Here is a 16,517-nt window from a genome sequence, read left to right on the forward strand (position 1 = left end):
CAGAATTTTAAACAATTAGTTACGAGATTTTATACTTTTTTTGGAACCCCCTTAAAAACATAACATAAATACTTGCGAGGAGTGGCGGGGTCTTAGAGAACATTTTACGAAATTAATTTATAGACTTAAAAATACCCAAGACATACATATTCATTCATACACTCTCTAAAAGCATAATTAAAAAGTTTATATTGCCTGGAGAATTTAATCTATTAAAACATATTTATGAAGGTATGTACTTAGACAGATATGTTTGTACATCATACAAGTATATTTAAATACTTGGTATTTGTTTGTTTGTAATTTTTGTCATATGTCTTTCCATCTGGATATAAATTTGTCTCGCACTCAGTATCTGAGTTTCTGTGTATTCGATTCGATATTTGTTGTTGATTCGTTGTACACTATTGTACTCGCATATAATAACAGTTAATTTAACTAGATTAACTTTTAGCATTTTGAGGATGTGTTAATAAACATAAAAAGCCGCACATTTTCATCAGCTCAACGACAAAACAAATGGATAGCTGGCTGGCTGGCTGTTTCCATCTCACAGAGAGACGAACAAATATTTTATACAAACCGGCTTTTTTTCTTTCCACATTGTTGGGACATACTAGAAAATATTTTCCATACCCTACACTACAACTGCAATGGAGCAAAGTGAGTCTGGATATTTGGTATTGGTGCAAGAAGAAAATGGAAAGTTGCATTAAGATACTTTATATGGTTTTGGTTGAAAAATTACATGCAATAAATCCTGAAACATTTACCAGTTTGTTATTTATTGCTAAACGACCACGCCCCCTAATAGTAATTAAGGTTAAAATACAGTTGGATTGGCATACTAAGTAATTAGTAAAGTAAAATAATTCAAAAAAGAGCAAATTTTTTTCAAGTTTAGCAGCTTGTTCACATTAGCTTGCTAAATTTGTAGAACTTGACTGAAATTCCATAATATGTGTCAATATTTTGACAGTAATGTATACCATTTATTTGACAGTTGACACTTGTTAATGTAATGACTTAATATAAATTTCTTATTAATGGTTAGTTAATTTAAAGTTAAATATTTATGTTTACTAGGGTAGCTTTTTGAGAATTTCAAGGAGTGCTACGAGGAATTATGTGACTCTTATAACTGCAGGCATATAATACACAAACGCCGAAAATTTTAATTAAATCTGACATGATTTAAACACGTGGACTATAGCTAACCACAATCTGTCATAATTGAAATACACACGTTTATATAAGATGATTATTTTGACGCCGTCACAGCTGCACGACAACAGTGGCCCCTGTAGCCAATTTAAGCTACTTAATTTATATTTTCGTAGCCGACAATGAACAAAATGTATTGAAACGTTAAACTTTAATGTCACCTAGTTACGATATTGCTGTCGTTTTCATTATAATTAAGTAACTGGCTACAGGGCGACGATTGCTGTCAACGGCATTTGGAATCATGAAGTTGTGTGGCCTATGTTGCTATGTGCTTAAAGTGCCGCATTTTAAAATTTTCTGATATCGGTGTATTAATCCAAATACAAGATGAATTAATTCTCAATTCCAAAGAATTATTGGGTGTATGGCTTAAAAATTCAGGATTTACAATAGATGTCATATCTTTTGAACTCGATTTTTATTTGTAATAACTTATATGACATTTTGAAGGGTCATTTATTCCCAATTAGTTATTGAACATTATTCGAAAATGTCGAATTTTGTACCAACAAAGCATCATATGTGGGAAGTTTTGCTTTATTTCTTCAACCGATTGCTCACAAAAGCTTATGGTGAATGTGTTCTATCGGTTTCAACGTGCTAGATATGGTTTGTGCGGTACAGATATGATTTTGACACGGAAGACAAAGATCGCCCGGGCCAACCAAAAAAGTTTGAAGACCATTAATTAAAGGCATTACTCTATGAGTTTGAAAACAATGAAAATTATTTGTGCAACGAATCATTAAATGCGATAAAAAATGGATCTAGCATAAGAGATCGTATGTAAAGCCCGGCAACCAGCCGTATCGACAACAAAGCAAAATATCAATGGCGCTAAGGCAATGCTCTGTATTTGGTGGGAGCAAAAGGGCTACTGAAGTCGGACCAGACCATCAATGGGAACCTATATCGAATGCAACTGATTCGTTTAAAGCGAGCATTGGCCGTAAAAGGCCACAAAATGTGGGGCCGGCATGAAACCGTATGATTCCATCATGACAACGCTCGGCCACATGTTGCAATACCTTTTAAAAATATTTAGAATGAAGTAGTTGGGAAGTTTTGCTTCACCCGCTTTATAGTCCAAATCGTACCCCGTCCGACTACTATTTGTTTCGATCGATGCAGAAGGCTCGCTCTGGAATACTCTTCACTTTGGAACAGATTATTCGATATTCACTTGATTCGTTCTTGGCCTCAAAAGATGAGCAGTTCTTTTGGCTTGGAATCCATCATATGTGGCCAGAAAGATGGAAAAAGTTCATAGCTAACAAAGGCCAATACTTTGAATAAATTTGTATTGTACAAATGTTTCAAAATAAAAGCTAAAAATTTAAAAGAAGTCACACATTTTTTATATCTTAATTCCATTTTCGGAATCAAAAAAAATTCAGTATGAATTAATTCATAGACTTAATTTTTTGTCCTTCAAATTAATTTTTGTTAAACAAATTCTTAATAGTTAATGACCATTTGATAAAGAATATATTTGGTCAATTCCCAAGGTCTCTTATCAGTCATATTGTCATAATGTCGTAATATATCACGACTCGGCAGCTCGGCTTAACCGACTCTTATGCAGTCGGCGAAGGTCTCTGCTGGTTGGTTACGATAACACAATAAACATAGCATGCAGAGTAGTATTATTTTAGTACATTTTTTGCTTGAAAAGCATTAAAAACCATTGTGAAATATTAGGACAATATGACTGATAAGAGACCTTGTGAATTGACCAATTATATATGCGACAGTACATACTAGACTTGAACTATAACATATACACATGAAACTAGAAATCGTATTCCCAGTTTTTCATTTTCTGATATTTTCTTCTTTTTGAAAGTCTTTTAGGAAATAAATATTTTTTAAAATTTATTATTTCTACTCATTAGTTATTGTCAATTTGGTTTTTCTGGTGAAAATATTTAAATTACTTCGTTTGAACATTTTATTCTTTATTATCCCTTTGAATTTTCTATATACGATCTCTAGTGTAAAATTGTTCTATGGTGAATTAATTAGGTCAATCTATCTTAAATTTTTTGTGATTTGTGTTCAGTGGATTTCGGGAAAATCGTTATTCATGGCAATGATATCGTCATAATTTCTGATTATTTGGCACAGATTAAAAGTTTATTATTTTTCGTGGTCAAAGTTTACATTTGATAAAACTCTTGGAAATAATTTCACTAGGTTTAGAACTCATATCCTTGGGACAAAAATATAAAAAACTTTAGACCTTATCTTTTAAGGATATTGGGCTCAGTCCAAATAGGAAATTTTATGAAGATGTGTTGTTTAAATACTTTATGACGTCTCAAAATCTCTACTAACTTTGTACGATACAAACATTTTAAATATTTGGAAAGATTTCCACAAATATGTAAAAAAAATTAAATCAAATGCATAAGGGTTAAGCAATCTCAGCATGAAGAAAATTGCCATTACCATCGGTAATAGCAGTATCTTACCATTGTCGCAAATATATTCATGTTTTACAGTTTAATATATACTAAAATGATATGTGACGTGATGAAATTATGGAAATTGTTCCTAGCAACAACACAAATCTGCTTAATATTCGTTCTTCCAGAAAAGCTCACCAATTTGTGATCTATCTCCAACTTCCCAGCAATATACATTATTGATTTAAAAGCTGTAGGAATCACAATTGCTTCCTTATAGCTTCTCACAATATTATTGCTATCTGTAAGCAACTAAGGCGAACAAAAATCATGTAATATTTCTGAGCAATTGAGTGTGCTTTTCGGGGTAAGTTTTTCCAATTTACTGAAATATTACATGATCTGCATAAGTTTGATTTAGAGCTTACAGGTAATACAGTTATTCGCCTTACAAACCAAATATTGTGAGAAGCTGTACTTCTTCCAAATGCACTGCACAAATATAAGTTTATTTAATAACATTTTATAAATAAGTAGTTTTTATTTTTTTTGCCAAATGAGGGGGAGCTATTTACAATTTACATCGTGGTAAACTCCGTTAAATCTTTTCATACACAAAACCAAGCTCATTATGGATCTGTCATATTAAATGAATTTTATTTTTGAATCATATCAAGTACGAAAACAAGCTCAAATGAAGTTTAGAATTCTTAAAACGAACTCTTTTTGCGATTAACTCAAATTTTGAAATCAGCTTGATCCTTAAAGAGGTTTAACGAAAACTACATATAAGATATGTTTTTGATTCAATATTTTGTATTTGATTAAAGAAAATTCGTACTTTAGACAAAGGTACTGAATAATATAAGTACGCAATAGACATATTTTTGAGTGAAGACTCTGCTGAGTTTTATATAATTTCTACCATTTGTTCCAACAATGTTTACAACAATGTTCTAATTATATCGGAAACTCTCCTGTCAAAGACCTAAGTGGTGAGAATGTATTTATAAAAAAAACTATATGAAAACAAAGTCAAAATTCGCTCTATGGTTCTAATCAAAGATTCGAAATAATTATTTCTTAAATCGGTTTTCAAAGTTAAATTAAATATATTCTCTTAACAATTCTGTTAAAGTATTCAGCACGAATTAATTCATTGTCTTATTGACTTCATTCCTTTAAGAATTTATTCTATCTAGAATTAATGAATTGTTGAATCATTCAAGTTTTCTTTAATTACAAAAAGGCTTTTGACAAGTTTTTTCAATTAATTTTGTAAATTGAATGAAGGAAAAATGTTTGAATTCAGTTTGTATTAGATACAAAAAATTTAATAATTCAAAGGTTAAATGAAATCTGTTATGAATTAATTCTAATGAATGAATTCTATATAAATAAATGCCATTGGATGAAGCTACAGAAATGGATTTATGGAATGAATGTTGCAAATTTTTTTTATTTTGAAATAATACTTTAGTGAATTAAGCTCAAATTTAATTAATTCGAAACTTTTCGAAGGTTCTAATAAACATGCGTTGTTGACCTAAATATTTTGAATAATACGCCTATAACTTAATATTCTTACTTTACTATTGTGAATTTATCGAGCTGGATATAACTCAATGCCAATTTTTGTTAAAATTTCTATATAAATATGATCGATTTATTGTTCAAAATACGACTTCTGACCTGGGACAAAAATGTTTGGGGAGAATAAAACCCGTTTTCAATTTAAAGAATTTATGCTATTTGGATGATTTTACAAAAATTAAATAAAAAATTTTAGTTTCTGTTGAAAATATTTTTGATTACACATATGTAGTAATAAAATATGCATGAAATTCTTTAGAATATAGTAAATATTAATGAGGAAAAGAAATAGAAAACTATAATATCGAACAAATGTGAGAAATAAACACAATTTTGAGAAACTTAGTAAATTAAACCAAAAATTTGCATTTTAATTTGATTAATAAATTGTATGCATATTTAAGTTTAATAAGAGACAAAAACACATTAAAATTTATGGATAAACAAATTTGGGCTAAGAAATTAGGGGATAAACAACCGGTTCAAAGTTTGTATTAAATTAATTGAGACAAACAAAATTTTAGCAGTTTATTTTATATTAGAGAGTAAGGGCTTTTGATAAATAACAAGACCGAGCAAAATTTTGTCATTTACTTACATTTTTTTATTATCTCAACCTAACTGTTGTTGATGAATAAGAAACATAACCATTTTCTTAGAAACACATTAACAAACAAATATCTAATAAAAAAAAAAATTATGGAAATTATCAAAGGAAAAATGCTTAAAGGTAACGATGATAATAGCAAGCATATTAAAATGTAATGAACTTGAGGAATAATTTTGTTTTTTTTTCATATAATAAAATACACTTATACACAGACGAACAGGATTTAAGAAGAAAGAAATTTGTTACACATTTTTCTAATACATTTTCAAGTTAAAATACAGAAGAAGTTTTTTTTATTTTTATAGCTTTAACTTTTTTTAGTGGGAGTTTGTTAAGCATCTTCTAAAATAAAATGTAATTTTTATTAAACTTTTAAAAACAATTTGATTTGTTGGTAATTGAGAGAATTTCTTTTTAAATATTTTTATATTTTTTTTTTTGTTATTTTACAATTTCACACATACTTTTATTTCTTGAATACCGTTAAAAATTTTCTTTTTCAACACGTTTTCTTAAGTTTCATTGCAATTTGCTGTAGCTGCTTGCGTTTTTTTTTTTGCAACCGCCTTAAAAATTCACAAAAACAATGAAAACTACACAAACACACACTTTGAAAAATCTCTCTTGGAAAAAAAAGCACGATATTTTGTTTTTCTATTTTCTTATTATTGTTGTAATATTAAGTTTATTGTTGTTGTTGTTGCTGTTGAATTTATATTATGTATTTTCAAACTAAGAAGAAGCGTTATTTTACAAACGTCAACTTGACTGTAGAGGAATTTTCAAAAGACTACCGTTTTCAATGAAAGTTGCAAACTAAATAAATCTCAGGCAAAAGCCTCGTAAAGTTTTTCCATAACAAAAATATCTCTATACTGTTGTCGATGTGTGTTGTCTATACTACACACTAATATATTAAACAGCAGCACACACTCTCACAGATACTCACACACACACACACACTCATACACATGACCACCACCACCACACTGTGGTAAGCTGCGCACTAAAACATCAACAACACATCAAGTTTAGCAGCAACAGCCACCAGCAACAGTCATCAAATCAACAGACATCCCCATAAAATATCTCTCAGTGTAGCCAAGAGTTTTAAGTCTGTCTGTTTGTATCTGTGTATAAATATTTTCGTTTACCTTTAATTACCAACGTTTGTGTGTGTGTATCGATATTGTACCATCGGGTATCAGGAGAATAAACTGGTGATTTACATTTGAAAAAGCTGGCAGAGCCAACCAGACCCACGCATAATAAGAAAACATTTGTTTTTGTTTATATTTTTCTTGTAACAAACAACCAGAGCCATCACAAACAATAACAAAACAATAGCGGTTTCCTTTTCACAATTTTCTATTGAATTTTCTCTGTTTATGTTTTTCTTCAACTCAAATTTCCAGAATATTTCCAATCAACTGTTTTGCAGTCAATCAATTATTATTTCTTCTCTCTCTCTCTCACTGGATCTGTGTTAAAAACTCTCTTGGTTAAAATGGTCAACAATGTGTGAAAATATGTTTAGTGTGCAATGGTTGTTGGCAACAGCAGCAACAACTAACTGGTTTTGTATTACAAAAATCGTGTTGTTTGTTATGGGTTTATGAATTTGCAAGCCAGTTTTAGTTTTTTATTTTTTTTTTCTAAATTTTTCTTGTTCACTTCTTGAGCTTAATGGTAGTGAGTGAGTGAGCAGTTTAAAACGGTGTTAAAATGTGAAAGAATTAATAATATTGATTTAAAATTAATGAGCTATTTACAGTCAATCATATAAGAAGACGGCTGGCTGTAAATTTATAACACAAAATGAAAAATGTGTAAAAAGCCGGTTAATTTATGAGCTGAGTTTACATAAACGACATTTAAATAGAATTTAATAGAACCATTTGTTTACGAAGATCTGAGTAGAGTTTTAATATTATAAATACTTTAAATAAATAAAGAAAAAATAAGATTTGGCACTCATCTTACTTCGGATGTTGGCATTTTCACTCGTGTTCTAACTAACATTAAAAACAAATATTTTATAATGTTAAAATTTTATTTTAATTGTGTATTTTGCAAGGCTGGCTGTTATGCGAATACAAATTATTCGGATAATCGAATAACAAATATATGTTTTATTCGAATAAATAAAATTTTTCAATTAAGAATACAAAACTATACACGAATAAATTGATTGCATTTTCAAGTTAAAATTGAAAAATAAAATTGAACAGTGTCCCTTATAAGCCAAAATTTTTTTTTTTTGGGAATTTCGGAACTGTTTCTCTCTATTTGTTTATATATATCGCTGGCTTAACATGCAAAGGCTCTAGGTCCACTTTTTTAGAAATTGAGATTTTAATGCAGTAATGTACAATAAGTAAAAATACATTGATTACAAAAAAAAAATTGGAGTTATCTCGCCTTTTATTGTTGTTTTGTAGTGATGAGCAAAAGAGATTAGTCCAATTTATCACAAGAAAAAGCTCTAAGTCCCTATAAAAAGTACAGTTTAACCATTTCTGTCAAATTGTTCAATGACATGTATTAAAACAAGTAAGAAAAAATGGTCGGTCATGCCAACCACTTTTTTTAAATTTAAAAAAGTAATTTTCGGAAGAGGGTCTTATTTGGGAGCTATGACTAATTATGGACCGATCGCCATCAAAGTTATTTGCGTTGAATTTTATGTGTATACCAACATTTTTAAGAGATTTATGATCGTTAAAGTGATTTTTGGAAGCGGGTCTATAATTAGTCATAGCTCCCATATAAGCTATGACTAATTATAGACCGATCGGCATGAAATTAGGTGACATGATTTCCATAGTATAAAGTATTTCGGGGGGACATTTGTATGGGAGCTAGGGGAAATAATGGACCGATTTCAGCTTGTTTCAATAGGCTTCGTCCTTGGGCCTAAAAAAAGTGTATAACCACATTTTATCGAAATGTCTTCAAAATTAATCGACTCATAAAGTGATTCTGAGTCTATCGGTATAATTTAAGGTGGGTATTAGACTATTATTTTTGGGCGTTACAAACATCTACACAAACGTATTATAACTATGTATATTCGGCTGTGCCGAATTTTATATACCCTTCACCAAATTGTACTCTAAAATACAATTTTTAAATATGTTTAGGTACACAAAATTTAAAAAAAAAAATTCTAAATTGTTTTTTAAAATTTAAAAAAAAAGTTTACTAAATTTTTTTTCTAAACTGTTTTTTTCAAGTTTTTTAAATTTTTTTAAAATTATTAGAGAAAAACAAGTAGGAGAGCTATATTTGGCTGTGCCGAAAATCTTATATATCCTTCTTAAAAAAGTTTTTTCCAATTTTTTCCTAAAATAATTTATGGCAAAAATAATTTTTTGATGAAAAAAAAATTCGGGTTAAAATGTATTTTTCCTGATTTTGACCCATTGTAGGTCCAACTTACTATAGCCTTATATAAATCGTTGCAATGGACTTTGAAATGTATATCATTAGATACCCATTATGTCTATATTAATGACTTAGTAATCCAGATATAAGAACTAGTAAATAAGATATGAAAGACAAGTTCTAAGAAAAAGACCTAAGTCCATAGAAAAAATACAAACTAAGCAATAGAAAAAGCACTAAGTCCAAAAAACCTTTTATCTCGGCAAATACTTATGTTATCATTTTGCTTTTACGCACATCGAAAACAAAGAAAAATACAAAAAAAATTGCGTTTACAGAATTCAAAAATATTTACGCAAAAAAAGTTTGAATGTTTTTTGTCTCTCCTGCACAATTTTAAAATATGGACTTGCATGTTAAGCCAGCGATATAAAACTATTGTTAAATATGAAATTTTCTCTTTCTATCATGATTGCATTTTCAGGGGGAAAATATGGAATCTTTTCAGTTTTTGTAAAAATGTTGCCATTAAATAATTACTTTTGCAATTTAAGTTAAAAGAATCGAAATATGTACGTAATTGTCATTCTAATAAGATATAAAAGACTAAAATTGGTTAAAAAATGTTAAAGTTATTAAAAAAATCCCCAGGCCATTAACGTGTCTCAAGCCACTAGAACAAGAAAAGTTTATTTTTATTTAAAATATCCAACATGAGTGCTCGTTAATTTAACGAGCACTCATGTTGGATTTTGCAGCGGCAATAACAACTTTAGTTTTAGTTTAGGTTAAGATTTGAATACTTATTTGTAAATTTCTAATAAGAAAGATTCAATAAAGAAAAAAGATACTGAAAAAAAAAAAAAAAAAATTTAAAATATATTTACTTGTATATGAGTTTCTGTCTTCGTAGGAAACCGCCTCAAAAATTTACTGAAATCCTTATACGAATTTAGAAATACGTTATAACCGACCCAACTTAAGTAATTTAGTGAATTCGGCTGAAATCAACTTGAAATTATGGAAATCCTAGGGTATTCATTCGTGTAATGATCGTTCGATTAATCGAATAATTTCTTATGAATAATTATTCGAACTATTTAAAAATTACCATTTTCGAATAACGAATAATTCGAACAATTTTATGTAGAATAATCGAATAAATGTACATAATTCCCTAAGACCACTTGATTAAGCATAGATTCGGCAATGTTTATAGAGCTTAAGGGTATAATACAATTTAATTTACTAAAGAATTAGTTATTCATTTTATTTTAATACGAATTAGTAAATAATTTGAATACCCTATATGAATACTCCATATTTTTACAACCATGCTCAAAACAATAATAAATAAATATTTTAAAACAAAATAAAATCATTGCATTTCAAGCTAAATTGTGTCAATAAGTGAATAAATTAATTAATATTAAAACATTTGTTTGAGTTATTTATTAAACAAAAATTGTGACTGTGAGTGAAATGAATTCAAGAGTCAAAAACACCAGTCTGAACAGGTTAGATTTCGGGCCGAAATTAAGTAATTTCGGTGCAGTCTGAATGTGCAATTAGAAGCTATATTTGTTTAATCAACAATTACTTAATAAAATATTTAACGAGTCTTTATATAATTAAAATGCTCTAATTTATTATTATTTCCATATATAAATTATTAATTTTGTATTTTGAATCAAATACTTTCTGGTTTTAAATAATATTTTTTATCCGTAATTCGTTCGAATAATTGAGGAAATTTTAAAAATTAATCCTGCACTCGAATAAATAAATAATTATGAACTTTTATTCGGTTAAAATAAAACTCGAATAATTGACAACCATAGTTTATTATAATGCATCACAAAAAATAAGAATTCGAACATCGAGTTTTGTTCAAAAAAAATTTTTTGAGTCTTATAAGAAAAATTTCGAAAGGAATTAATTAAACAATTTAAACATTTTCTGAAATTTAAAAAAAAAATCCTCACGTTTTTAATAACAGTTGTGATATGACAACATCGTAAAATACCTGTAAAAAATCGCAGTGATGTATAAAATGTATATTGTTGCATTATCAATTTGAAATTAACTGTTTTAACATTGGTTTCTACATCCACCATCTTTTGTATACACTGTCATAAGTGGATACTTCTACTTATCAGCACAGTACTGCCAACATTAACTGTTAAAGCTGGTAACATTAACATTAAGGCTGCTGAAAGCTCTAAAAATAGAGCATTCTAGTTATGTCCGTTAGATAATTCATGAAACTTCTATAAGATGACACTGTATATATAAATAGTAACAGCTAGTTACTGCCAATAAGTTTATCATAGACGCTGTGGGAATTAACATCAACCGTGTATTGTTGGTCATTATAAATTGTGTTTTATAAAATGTGTGTGTATTAAAATATAGCGACTATTTAAATTCTTGTGTAAATTTAAATAAAGAGTTGTTACAAATTTTAAACTACTGATCGATTTTATTTTCAATTTAAAGAATACGGTTTGTTTAAAGTAAACAAACCACCGTTTTTTAAAGGTAAAAACGTAACAGTATTATGAAAAAAATCAATTGTTTTTAAAGCTAAAATTTGTTTAGTAAAAATATCAAATTTTTTACGACTTCGGTGCCTTGATCTCTGGATTATTGTGATGACTGAACTTTTCATTTACGGTTATGAAACTTTAAAAAATTGCAATTCTTTTATTAAGCAAACCAAATTCTAGCTTAATCGTGGATCTTTCCATAAGAAAATTTAATCTACGATATTTCTATTAAGGAAACTTTAGCTTTATCGTGGATCTTTTATTAGAGATATTTTAGCATATTTGTTGATCTTTTTATTAAGAACATTTAGCTTATTTATAGATCTTTATATTAAGGAAACTTTAGCTTAATCGGGAATCTTCTTATTAAGCAAATTTTAGCTTAATCGTGGAACTTTCTATTAAGTAAACATTTGCTTTATCGTGGATCATTTTTTTAAGAACATTTTAGCTTATTTGTAGATATTTTTATTGGGGATATTTTAGCATATTTGCAGATGTTTCTATTAAGGAATCTTTAGCTTAATCTTGTATATTTTTATTAAGAAAATTTTAGCTTATTTGTGTTTATTTCTATTAAAAAAACTTTACCTTAATCGTGGATCTTTTTATTCAGACAACTTTATCTTATTTGTGGATATTTCTCTTTAGGAAACTATCTTAATCGTTGATATTTTTATTAAGGAAATTTTATCTTATTTGTGGATCTACCTTTAAGGAAACTTTATCTTATTTGTGGAACTTTTTGTTAAGAAATCTTTAGCTTTTTACTAAGGAAATTTTAGCTTAACACTAAAAGTATACTTTGAATTCGTCATTGCCGATTCATCAGTAGAAATCGTTAATTTTTATCGGAATGTTCCTTCTGTTCCACGATCTCTGATGTAGTTGATTTTAAATTTGAAAATATTGAATACGGCTTCTGCGTAAAAATAACATTTACCCAAATACCAACTTTAAAATCGGCGAAACAGTAGTTTTTGAAAAACTTACATGAAAGAAAATGATCATGAATAGTACTCTTTACTATTTGGTTGAAACAGCTATCTAAACTATTTGGGGCACATTTTGCTAACAACAATAGGTAATAAGTTACATGGATGAGAAAAAACACGTGCTTGGCCAAAATGTCAAATTTTGACCCCCTCTAATTCAGAAAGATCTTGACCGATCTTGTTGAAAATTGTATCTGAATTATTAACCTTGGTGCAAATATCATCCAAATCGGAAGACATCGATTTCAAAAGTTGGTTCACTTGACATGAAATCCCACCTATACTAGTTGAAGGTTGTAAAAATGGTTGCTTTTATTTTGCTAGTGTAACACAACTTTCAGCCTTGGCTGTATGTAAACCGTTTAAAGATATTTTTATTATAATTGTTTCAGGAATTTCAACCTAACCCAACTTACATCCCCTTGTTCTATATTTTATTATTTGATTCTATCGATCTACAGAGTTGAGTGATATTTGTCTAATTTGTGTTTTCCCATTTCAAATCAAGTACAATTGTTGATTATTTGTACATAAATCACGTGAAAATCGACAACAAATATATGTAGATACGAGCAGATACAAACGTTAAACAGCAAACGGAAATTGAAATTGTTCTTTTGAGTTTAATTTGAAAACATTTTATAACAAGATTTGCTTTAATTTAAATATTATGGTGTTTTTCGTTGTACTAGTATTTATAATAAATTTCTTATCTTAACAACAATTTCATTAAAAACAACATACAGAGGTACAAAAAAGTAAACTTTGGAAAATAGTCATATGAGTTTGAATGCAAATATATAGTAGATCGACTGGTAAGTATACGTACTTGTATGTTTTATACAAGTTTTTATTTAAAACAAGAGCAATGAGAATAGTTTTTGTTTTTTTGAGGGTACTATAAATGTCAACTGTAAATGTCATTTAATACAAAGTTATGTCTTGGGTAACTTATTATTTTGTATCTTATTTGAGAATTTGAATACATACTTTACTGAACAAGCACTAATGCAGTGTTGATACTAGGAATATATGTTTTGGGAAGTTCAGCATATATCAAGCTGGATTGAATCAATCAATGAGCTGGATATCTGCTGATAAGCACGTTTTAATATAAGCTTTCAAGAAGTTTTACTATCTATTTGAATCTAAAATAACCAACCTGCATAGACCTGCGCCTAAGGGTCGGTTAGGCCGAGCTGCCGAGTCGTGATATAATAGGATATTATGACAATATGACTTTTATCAGTTCAAAAATAATTAAATACCGAATTTACTTTTAGAAATACAAAAATCTCTATTTGTTTTCCAAACAATCTGAAATCTCCAAAATCAGCGAAAACGTTTAATAAGGATTTCTAAAAAAAGAAACCAAAAGATTTGTGTTATGAGATATTTAAAAGAAAATTTATAAATACAACAATACATCACCATAGCGCAAAATTAAGTACAAATTTCATGAAAGCAAATCCCATACAAACTTGAATTAAACCAAAACTATAACAAAACATTATATATAAGGTGCCCATCAAAATTGTAAGGTTACATGCAGTTGGTTCTGTTTGTCCAAAAATTCCTAGTAATAATTTTTACTAAATACATTTGCCTTTTTGCCCAAACTTTAATCAGATAAGAATTAGTGTCCGTTCTCAACAAGTAAAAGAGCTATATTCGGTTGTGCCGAATCTTATATACCCTTCACCAAATTATACTTCAAAATTAAAATTTTTAATATTTTTAGGTAAAAAAAATTTATTTTTTTTCCAGTTTTTAAATTTTTTGTAAACAAATTTTTTTTTGAATTGTTTGTTTTAAATTAAATTTTTTTTGAATTGTTTGTTTTTTAAATATTTACCGAAAAAAGCTTTTGGTGAAAAAAATTATATTATATAAGTCATTGCAAAGGCCTTTGAAATATCTATCATTGGATATCCATATTGTCTATATTAATGACTTAGTAATCCAGATATAGGTAAAAAAATAGGTCAAAAATCGAGGTTGTCCTGGTTTTTTCCTTATATCTCAGCCATTAGGGGATCGATTTTCTCGATTTTAAATAAATAGCAACCGTGCTATTGATCCGGAGATATTGATGTAAGAATCGTGTATGTAAGTTATGTGGTGGCTTCGTAAAGTTGATTTCAACAGACAGACAGACAGACGGACATGGCTCAATCGACTCCGCTGTCTATAAAGATCCAGAATATACATACATATATACTTTATAGGGTCGCAAATGAAAAATGTAGAAATTACAAACGGAATTACAAACTTATATATACCCTTCTCATGAAAAAATGTGCATTTTAAAGTGCGTCAAAATAATAAGGTCAGTCCTAGTAAATCTGCAAACATTGCCACATAATTTTATGTTTTGTAAAAATTTTATTGTAGAAATTAATTTCTTTAAATTTGGCACATAATGTTACACGGCAAAGATTTGTCAGAACTTAAAAATGGTTGGATTAGAGGATTTTTCGAAAATCAATTGGAGATATGAAAATTAGATGCGAACAATTGGAAATATTGAAAATTAGGTCTTTTAGATTGAAAAACAAAGATCGCCCAGGCCAACTAAAAAAGTTTGAAGGCCACGAACTGGAGGCGTTACTCCATGAAGATTGTTGTCAAACTCAAATCATTGGGAGCTACTCAAGCAGCAATTTCAATACGTTTGCTAGCAGCAATATTCATCCAAAAGCAGGGAAATTGTGTACCATACGAATTGAAACCGAGATATCTTAAAATACGATTTTACATGTCTGAAGTGATGCTTGAACGCAATAAAAGAAAATTATTTTTGTACCAAATCATTTCTTGCGATGAAAAATGGATCCATTACGATAACCCGAAGAATAAGAAATCGTATGTGAAGCCCGACCAACCATACGAATTGACACCAAAGCCAAATATCCATGCCGCTAAGGCAATTCTCTGTATTTGGTGGCAGCAAAAGGTCATATCTATTATGAGCTGCTGAAATCTGACCAGATCATCACAGGAAATTTGTACCGAACGCAACTGATTTGTTTGAAGCAAGCAGTGGCCAAAAAACGCCCAGAATATGTGCCCAGACATGAAACCGTAATATTCCATCATGACAACCCTCTGCCACATGTTGCAATACCTGTTTAAAAGTACTTAGAATGAAGTGGTTGGGAAGTTTTGCCTCACCCGCTTTATAGTCCAGACCGTGCCTCGTCCGGCTACTATTTGTTCTGATAAATGCAGAACGCTCTCTCGGGGATACGCTTCATTTTGGAACAGAGTATCCGATATTGGCTTGATTCGTTCTTGGCCTCAAAAGATGACCAATTCTTTTAGCTCGGAATCAATGTGTTTCCAGAAAGAAAGGAAAAGGTTTTAAAAGTAATACGCCCAATATTTAAAAAATCTCGAAAATTACGGTCGCGAAATTATTAATATGATTCAGATGGAATTGAATTTACTTATTTTTAAGGTTTTTTTAGAACCTTAAAAATAAATAATGGGAAAAAGTTGATTTTATGATTATTTTTCCTCATGCCAAAAGATTTATGATTGTAGTCCCTAGTTTGAACTCCAAACATGTTATGATCAGTATTTTATTATGATCAAATATAGTCGTAATACTACATCATACTACTTTCCTATTAATCATAATGTGATCTTATAACAGCATATTATAACCAATATGATCATCCAATCGAAGTAAGCATCCAAAGCAATTATAATATGTTCCAATGAAATCATCTAATGATTCAAAATA

At 29.1% G+C, this 16,517-nt stretch overlaps 1 protein-coding gene across 3 annotated transcripts in view; it reads right to left on the minus strand.

The window, feature by feature from the left end:
- Positions 1-16,517, minus strand: part of hoe1 (hoepel1) — a 188,308-nt gene that overhangs the window by 145,427 nt on the left and 26,364 nt on the right. For 2 of the 3 annotated variants that reach the window (XM_065499783.1, XM_065499784.1), the window contains exon 1: positions 6,303-6,662. The exons of the other annotated variant lie outside the window; for it this stretch is intronic. The gene's annotated coding sequence lies outside the window, so the exon portion shown is untranslated. Of the gene's footprint in view, positions 1-6,302; positions 6,663-16,517 lie in introns of those variants that run through there. 3 annotated transcript variants of the gene reach the window in all.

Source organism: Calliphora vicina, chromosome 2, assembly GCF_958450345.1.
Source record: "Calliphora vicina chromosome 2, idCalVici1.1, whole genome shotgun sequence".
Classification (NCBI taxonomy): Eukaryota; Metazoa; Arthropoda; class Insecta; order Diptera; family Calliphoridae; genus Calliphora; species Calliphora vicina.